General features: G+C 35.5%; 1 long non-coding RNA gene across 1 annotated transcript; it reads left to right on the top strand.

Annotated features, from left to right (window-relative positions):
- Positions 1 to 5,620: 5,620 nt before the first annotated feature.
- LOC114285198 (uncharacterized) lies at positions 5,621 to 6,835 on the top strand. Its single transcript, XR_014336987.1, has 2 exons — positions 5,621 to 5,832; positions 5,911 to 6,835. It is a non-coding gene; the product is annotated as an uncharacterized LOC114285198 (long non-coding RNA).
- Positions 6,836 to 7,687: the final 852 nt, after the last annotated feature.

Here is a 7,687-nt window from a genome sequence, read left to right as displayed (position 1 = left end):
TTCTCTCTCTCATTGATGTTCTTCTCAATCTTGTGCTCTCTCTGTTTCTTATATTCTAAAAACACAATCAGCTTTTCCTGATTCTTTTGAATTCGATCATTGAAGGTACGCGCTCTCTCTCTCAAGTTTCTTTCTCTTCTTCTTCTTGTTTTCTGATTTGAATCTGCACCTAGGGTTTCGATCGAGTTCAAGGTACTCTCTCTCGGAAGTTCTCTCTGTTTCTATTTTCCTTTGTCTCTTGTCATTTTACAATTTGAATCTGCTCCTAGGGTTTGGATCGACGGACGACCCTTGCAATATTCAAATTTTATGATTTCTATTATTCGATGAATGAAATTCAATTTTATTTTTTCATTTCGATTTTTTTTGTTGCTTCTTAAGCCTGAAAATTCAGTATGTTTTTATTTGTCTGATTATATTTCTCCATTTTGCCTCTGTTTATCTACTCAGATATTGTCAGAAACTAAAATTGAAAAAATTGAGTTTTATTCTTTAGCTCTGTTTTTAGTCCCTTAGAATGAAAATTAAGATTAGAGTTTTTATGTTGTACATGTTTCAGATGATATTTATAGTTTTTGCCTTTGTTTTGTTTGTGAGAAAATGCCGGAAAAGAAAAAATATGCAGTGAAGTTGTTGACAAATTCTCATGAGATACAAAAGTTTTTGAATTTGTAGGGCCTTTATATGGTGATTATTGGTTTAGATAAAGTATATGATAGGTTTCCTATATAGCATTATGAGCTGTTAGATAGATATAATGTGGATAGTTTTGGAAAATAAAGGAGCATTAGTTAGATATGTTGATGTAATTTTATAAATATATATATATGTGTATTTGAGTTGTAACTATTGTTTAAACAGAGGAGAAACATGTGAATTTCTAACAGTAGGTACTAATTCGTAATTATGTGTAATTATGTGTAATTATGTTTGAATTTTGATAGTCAAATTTTGATAGTCAAATTATGTGTAACAATGGCAGGTACTAATTCGTAATTATGTGTCTGTTTGAATTTTGATAGTCAAATTTGGCCCTTTTTCCATCTGTTTGTTTGTTGAGAAAATTTTGAGGATATAGAAAAAGAAAATGATAATTGACTTTTGGTATTGAAAGTCGATAATGAAAATTCACTATTATTATTCTTATTATTATTAACCAACGTTCAATCGTGAAAATTCTGAACAATCTAGTTAATGCCCTTTTCGCCCTATGTTTGGTTGTTGAGACAATTTTAAGGAAATAGAAAAGTAATGAGATCTGAATTTTGATGTTGGAAGTTGCTAGTGAAAATTCACCAACCAACCATTTGAATTGGGCACAATTGATTTGGAATTTTTTTTATTCATGTCACAAGTAGTGAAAACATGAACTTCAAAAGATTTTCTTAATGGCTGAATGGCAAAGCAATAGCATTTCATGATTCTCAACAAATTTCCAGCTTCAAATTGAGTCAAGTTTCAGTGAAAATGGGGTTTGTAATGGATTCATGAAGCCATTCACACCAACTTCAATTTAGGTTGCAGTGAAGTGCAGCAAGGGATGAAAATTTGTTTGTGGTGTGAACTTCTCAACTCAACCTATCTAACACCATCTCTAAAATTTAGATTCTGTAGTGATATGTGATTGCAAATCCCTACCTTTTTTTTCTCTGTATCAACTTTTGTTTTGTTTTGTTTTGTTTTTTCACAATCCTTGCTTTGTTTCTAATGAGGAAAAACCATTTTCAGCATAAGATAGTATAAGATACTGAAACAGGGGAAAAAGAGTGGACTTTAGTTTTCCACTAGCTAAAATTCTCTCCAGGAATCGATGAATTCCATCTGGTCATGCCACATCAGTAGCACTGAATATGGTGGAGATGGTTTCTGACCAAATATTTGAAAAGAAAGTTCACCATGATAATTATTAGCATAGCTTCTTGTCAATAATAATAATAATAAAAATTCTATGGCTTTCAAATTTTGCTTAAGCATTTCCCCAAATGTTTACTTCAGTTGAAATGAAAAACTACAGTCAGCTATGTTTTGTTACCAAAGAAAATTCATCAACTTCAACACAAATCATTTGATAAGAATAAAAAGTAAACAGGAAATTTGAAGTTAATTCATGAACAATGACCAATAACTAAATCAACTCTTCTTATCCTCTTGGCTTTCAGTGCGAAGTTAGTCCTGTGGAGCAGATGGTTGATTGAAACTATTGGGCACCCAAAAATGTTATGCTTTCAATATTAAAAGAAAACCAAACATATTTCTATAGTTGCTTTTCTTTATTGCATTTAATAGATCTCTCACTCTCTCTCTCTCTCACTAGTTTTTGACTTCCTCTCCTTTTGGCTTTTATTTTTGTTGTTTGAGGATTCGATATATTTGAGTTGTAACTATTGTTTGAGGATTCGATATATTGTATATATATATATATGTGTGTATTTTCTTTGTTTCAGAGATATTGTTACCTTTTTAATGATTTGTCATCTTAATAAGAGGGTTGTCTTATTGCCTCCAAAGTTGAGAGATCTGCAATTTGGAGGTCATATAAAATCTGGTGAGTGTTTTATTTTGTTTTTAAGATAATGCTAGTGTGACTAAAATCTATTGGCATGCATATGAAATACGATTTATGCTGTGTCATTTTATTGTAGTTTTGTTCTGTGAGTGCGGAATTTTGATATCAATATAACATTGGATTAGGACCATAAATCCTGCTTAAGGCTGATTAGTTATAGCAGTTCATCTTCCAGTAGAACACTGGGACACTATTTTGTTGTTCTTGTGACTATGACACTAGGGACATCAATGGCTGCTCATCAAGGAACAGTAGCTATGGCTGCTCATCAAATATGCTTACAAGTATGGTTGGGCTGTATCTCTCCTTATGGATGCACTGGCAGCATCTGGTCAAGTACAGAATTCTGTTTGTAAAGAAATTTTGTTAAATTGTTATACGCTCTCTCAATACATATCTATAATCGTTGGACTATCATGTTCCCATTAAAATTCATATTATCTGAGTTGGGATGGAACTTTACTTGATGTTGATTCCACTTAATACTGTCAGAACATGATCTGTTGTTTTTATATTTTATTTGTCATATTATCTGTGATGTTCATGTGATTTTGATATTATCTATTTTTTATTGTCCCATTTAAAGATATTCCTGTCACCTAGTTTTACTTGCCATAAATTTTGGAATTATACAAAATGCTTAGTCTCATCATTTTCAGAATTCTGGTTCCTTGAGTAGTTTCCATACTGTGGTTGTGTCATTCGCTTAGCTGAATGAGTTCAAACCTTCATGTTACAACTTTTCAATTAAAAATAAAATCAAAACTTTGAAAGTTTATAGCTTTATGATTGCAGTTAAATCATTGCTAGCATATTGGGTCTCGGAGACATTAGAATTATGAAACATTCCAACTTTAATCGTATGTTTAATGATGGATGCTAATTAGTTTCTCTCCAATTTTTTCTCCATCTTGCAGGTTGTAAACTTAATATGGTCAAGGAAGATGGATTGGGTTTCTAAAAGTTGAGTGGAACAGAGCTATTATATCAAGATGTAAGTGGTTCCTATTTAGCAATAATCAAGAAAAGTCTATTTCTAGGATGTTATGTTTTTTTAATATATATTTGATGCAGTAGAGTCATAGTGGGTTAAAACATGAGCTGTTATAACTAAGCAATAGTGGGATTACTAGTACCATTAGTAGGGAATTTGCACAGTTCAAGTACTTGTACTCTGATAGGTTTAGGGAGGGAGGGCTTGAATGGCAAGGCTTGAACCCTCTTAGTGGTCGTGACATGACTTGAGAAGTTCTATCTGCCCCTAGCTTTGTGGGTGGGTTTGAATCACAATAATAATTCTCTCCATGAAAAGTTAGGATTTCACTCTTTGAAGAATGGCTCTGTCTCTCTGAATTTATATTGTGTTTAACTACATAGCATTTTATAGTATGAAGGCACTTAGTTAAGTTTGATATATGTGTTTGCAGATTTTGTTGAGGGAATAGTTGGTATGATCAAGCAGGTGATGTTGGGAGCCAAAGATTATGTTGCTTTTTTTTTTTTTTCTTTTTTTGAGACTTGAATTTTTTAGTACAGTGTATTTAAGGATGGTTAATGGATAATGTCTATTATAAATTTAATTAAATTGTTAATTTTGTTATTTTCATTAACAAAAAATTGTTTGGTGCTTATAATTGATTTTTTTGTTATAGCAAACCCATATATGATTTTTTTTAAAAGAAATAATTATTTGCGACAGTAAAACAATGGTCGCTAAAAGTGTTTTTTATTTTATTTTATTTTTTTTGCGACGGCAAAATAGCTGTCGCAAAAAGTAGTTTAGGTGGTCGCAAATAATTTGCGACCGCTGTTTTGCCGTCGCAAAAAGTATTTGCCACCCCCACATTTGCGTCCCCCATCTACGGTCGCATAGGCCGTCGCAAAAAGTTTTTTGCGACTGTATTTTTATTATTTGCGACGGCTTGTGGCGGTCGCAAAAAGTGTTTTTTTTAATAGTGAGCAAAGGGGCCAAGCTTCTCTTAGAAGCTAAAGCAAAAAAGATCAAGCTTCTTAGAGAAGCTAGGCAAAGGTTCAAAAGGTTCAAGCTTCCTCAAGAAGCTAAAACAAAGGTTCAAAAGGGTCAAGCCTCCCCAAGAAAAGGTCTCGGCTAGAAAAAGTGGCCGATTGATGAAAACAATGGCCGGCTGACCAAAAACAATGCCGACCGGCCAACACATTTGGCCGGTAGCAAGAAAACAAGGCCGGTGGCCTCAAGCCATGGCCGGTGAGGTGTGGAGATGGCCAACAAGCTATTTCCTACCCTCAGAAGCAAACAACAAGTGTTTGGTGCAAAACCAAACACAAAACAAACGAGTCGAGAGGTTTTGAGGGAAGGCGCGTAGCCGAAACCTCCGAGAACTCAAGACGAACACAAACATGGATAATCATCGAGTGTTCAAACGATGACGTCCAAGTCTTGAGGACAGTTAAAAATAGGGTGTCTACAGCTGCCGTCTATTATTTCACACCACTAAACATATTAGGGTTACACATACTTATAATAAGAGACTAAAGGAACAAATAACATAACTACCCTTGCACACTAATACTGAACACTTCCTCTTGACCTGACCAAAGCTCCACTTTTGGTCCAACCGACCAACCATCTACTTCGGTACATTCTCTACATGTCCCACCTGCTCAAAACCAATTCTGATGTCGACGCCGACAAAGACAAAGCGATAACCCTACAGCCAAAACCCAAAACAAGAAATGCTGAGGTGTTGCACTTCTAACATACAATCCAGAAAACCCTCTCATTGCTCTTCCAAAAAATCAAACAGAGCGTTACAATCGTTGCTAACTTTGACGAGATAGCTCGCTAAGTTTTCGTTGTAGAAGACATCCTTGACATTGTCATAGTGCGATCCACTCATTCTCCTCCCTTAGTCGAAAAAGAAAAACGAATAAAGAAAGCTAAGGAAAAATCCAAATAGACCGTGACGCCCCCCACCTAGAGATAAAGACCCAGAAGATAGCATCCTTATCTCCTAGATAGCAGTCGAAAAAAGGCCAGCCATAAAGTCTGTCGAGACTATGACTTCCAAGCGCCCAAAATCATATAGCCCTGATGTTACTGTTGATGACACATGGATCCCCGAGATAACTATTGACGGCCGACCACTAAAGGTTGAGGATAGTGCCGCTCAACACCCAAGGCTACTACTGCTCTTTCCACCGCACTACTACTTTTAGCCGACATGGATGCAATTAGTGATTACAACGAGTACGAACACTTTGCCTTCATGATAAGGCACTCCATTTTGGTAAGACCTCACTTACCTTTCTCTATATTATATTTAACACTTAGACTATTTTGACTAACTATTTATTTTTCTTTACAGTCGAGCTGGCACACTCACTCCATCACCCTCAAGGTCGAGATGATAAAAAAAGACCTGACCAAGAAAACCCTTGTGGCAACTGAATATCTTCGCCAGCTTAACGAAACAAAGAGGAAATGTGAGAAACAACAAGCAGCCATTACTGCTACCAAGGCTAAAACACAAAAAGTTAAACTTACTGCCAAGACTGCTCAGGAGAGAGCTACCAAAGTCGAAAGAAAGCTTGCCACAGCCCTGGCAACAAAAGAAGAACAAATCAAGTAGGCCGATGCTAAAGCCTACGAGGAGAGAAAAGTGGTCATCAAAGAAAGCTATAAGAGGCAAGTAAACATTGCTTGCAACAGAGGCTACAACCTTGGATGGACCACTGCTCTAACTGCTCTATTTTTTCTTGAGGATTCTCCACACCGAGATCTATTAAAGCTATCTCTATCTTTTCTCATTTTTCTGCTAGAGAGCTTCAAGTCGAGAAGATAGTTGGCTCTGAAGAATGAGATGAAGAAAAGTGAGAAGTTGCTACTGACGTCAAGTCCCCAACACTCAATGACAAAATCTTAGACCTTACAGGAGATGACGAAGAAGTCAGCAAGAGCACCTCCTCAAATTAGACTGAGAAGACTGTAGCCAACAAAAGCATTGAGGAGACCTTCAAGAAGATAGATGATGAGATCGTCGCCGACACTGAGGTCAACATCTCCACCACCAAGACCACTGAGGTCCTCCCTACTGTTGCTGCTCAATCCAAAGTCCAGATTGAAGCTCAGCCAAAAGCTTAGACTTAGGATTTTTTTTTTCTTGTTTTGTCTTGTCTTTTGTTTCTGAACAATGATCGTCCTTTAAACAATACTTTCTTTGTTTTGCAAGGCTGAAGTGCCTTATGATGTAACTCATTTTTAGTGAATGCATGGCTTTTCTTTTTGCCTAAGTATTGTACTTTACATCTTTTGATGCATGCCCTCTTACTTTCATGTCTTCAATATTTGTTTCTCATCCAATTTTCTAAGTGTAATATATTGGATTGGAATCACATCTCAAATAGCCTAATCACTTTGGGCTAAGCTACCTCGAGCTATATATTGTTTGAAAATATCACCAAGTATCACTTTCAAATCAATAACTTAAATTTCCATTAACCTATCTCTGTTCTCTACCCTCTAATGTGAATGTAAGCTCAACTTACCTTCACATTAATGAGTCGACATCTCATTCTTACCTAAGTCCTGCAGACCTAGACATCCTTGACCAATGTTATCATGTTTAGCTTTTCTAAACAAAACACTGAAAACTTAACGTTAGTGTACTGATTTCCTAGTACTAACTACCATGGCTTTTCATCACAAGCTAATTAGGTTGGCAGACTGACATTACTGTCCCATGGAAAGTCATAGTTAATTTCGTCTTGTTTCTCGTTGAAACACCACATTGGCCTAACTCCATCTTAACTTTCTACCAAAGTTACATAATAAAATTATACAAGAATCAATAATAATTTAAACAAACAAATAGAAATAAGCTTTTATTAATCAAAATTTTGGTTAAAGACTTTTATATTACATCAAAAGAAAACTAATGAAAGAAAAATTTTAAGTTATTGGTGTTCCAGGATCTTAGCAACTGCTTGCCATCACTATCCTCCAGCCGATATGCTCCTACACCGACGACCGGGATGATCTTGTCTGGTATTTCCCAATTTGGTCTAAGTTTGCCCTCCTTATGATCTTTTTTATTGCCAACAACCTTTCTTAAGACAAGGTCTCCCACTATGAATTATCTTGGA

This window comes from Camellia sinensis, chromosome 8 (genome assembly GCF_055761805.1).
Source record: "Camellia sinensis isolate YWXY chromosome 8, ASM5576180v1, whole genome shotgun sequence".
NCBI classification, from domain to species: Eukaryota; Viridiplantae; Streptophyta; class Magnoliopsida; order Ericales; family Theaceae; genus Camellia; species Camellia sinensis.
Note: the sequence above shows the minus strand (reverse complement) of the source record. Positions and strands in the feature narration are given on the sequence as shown.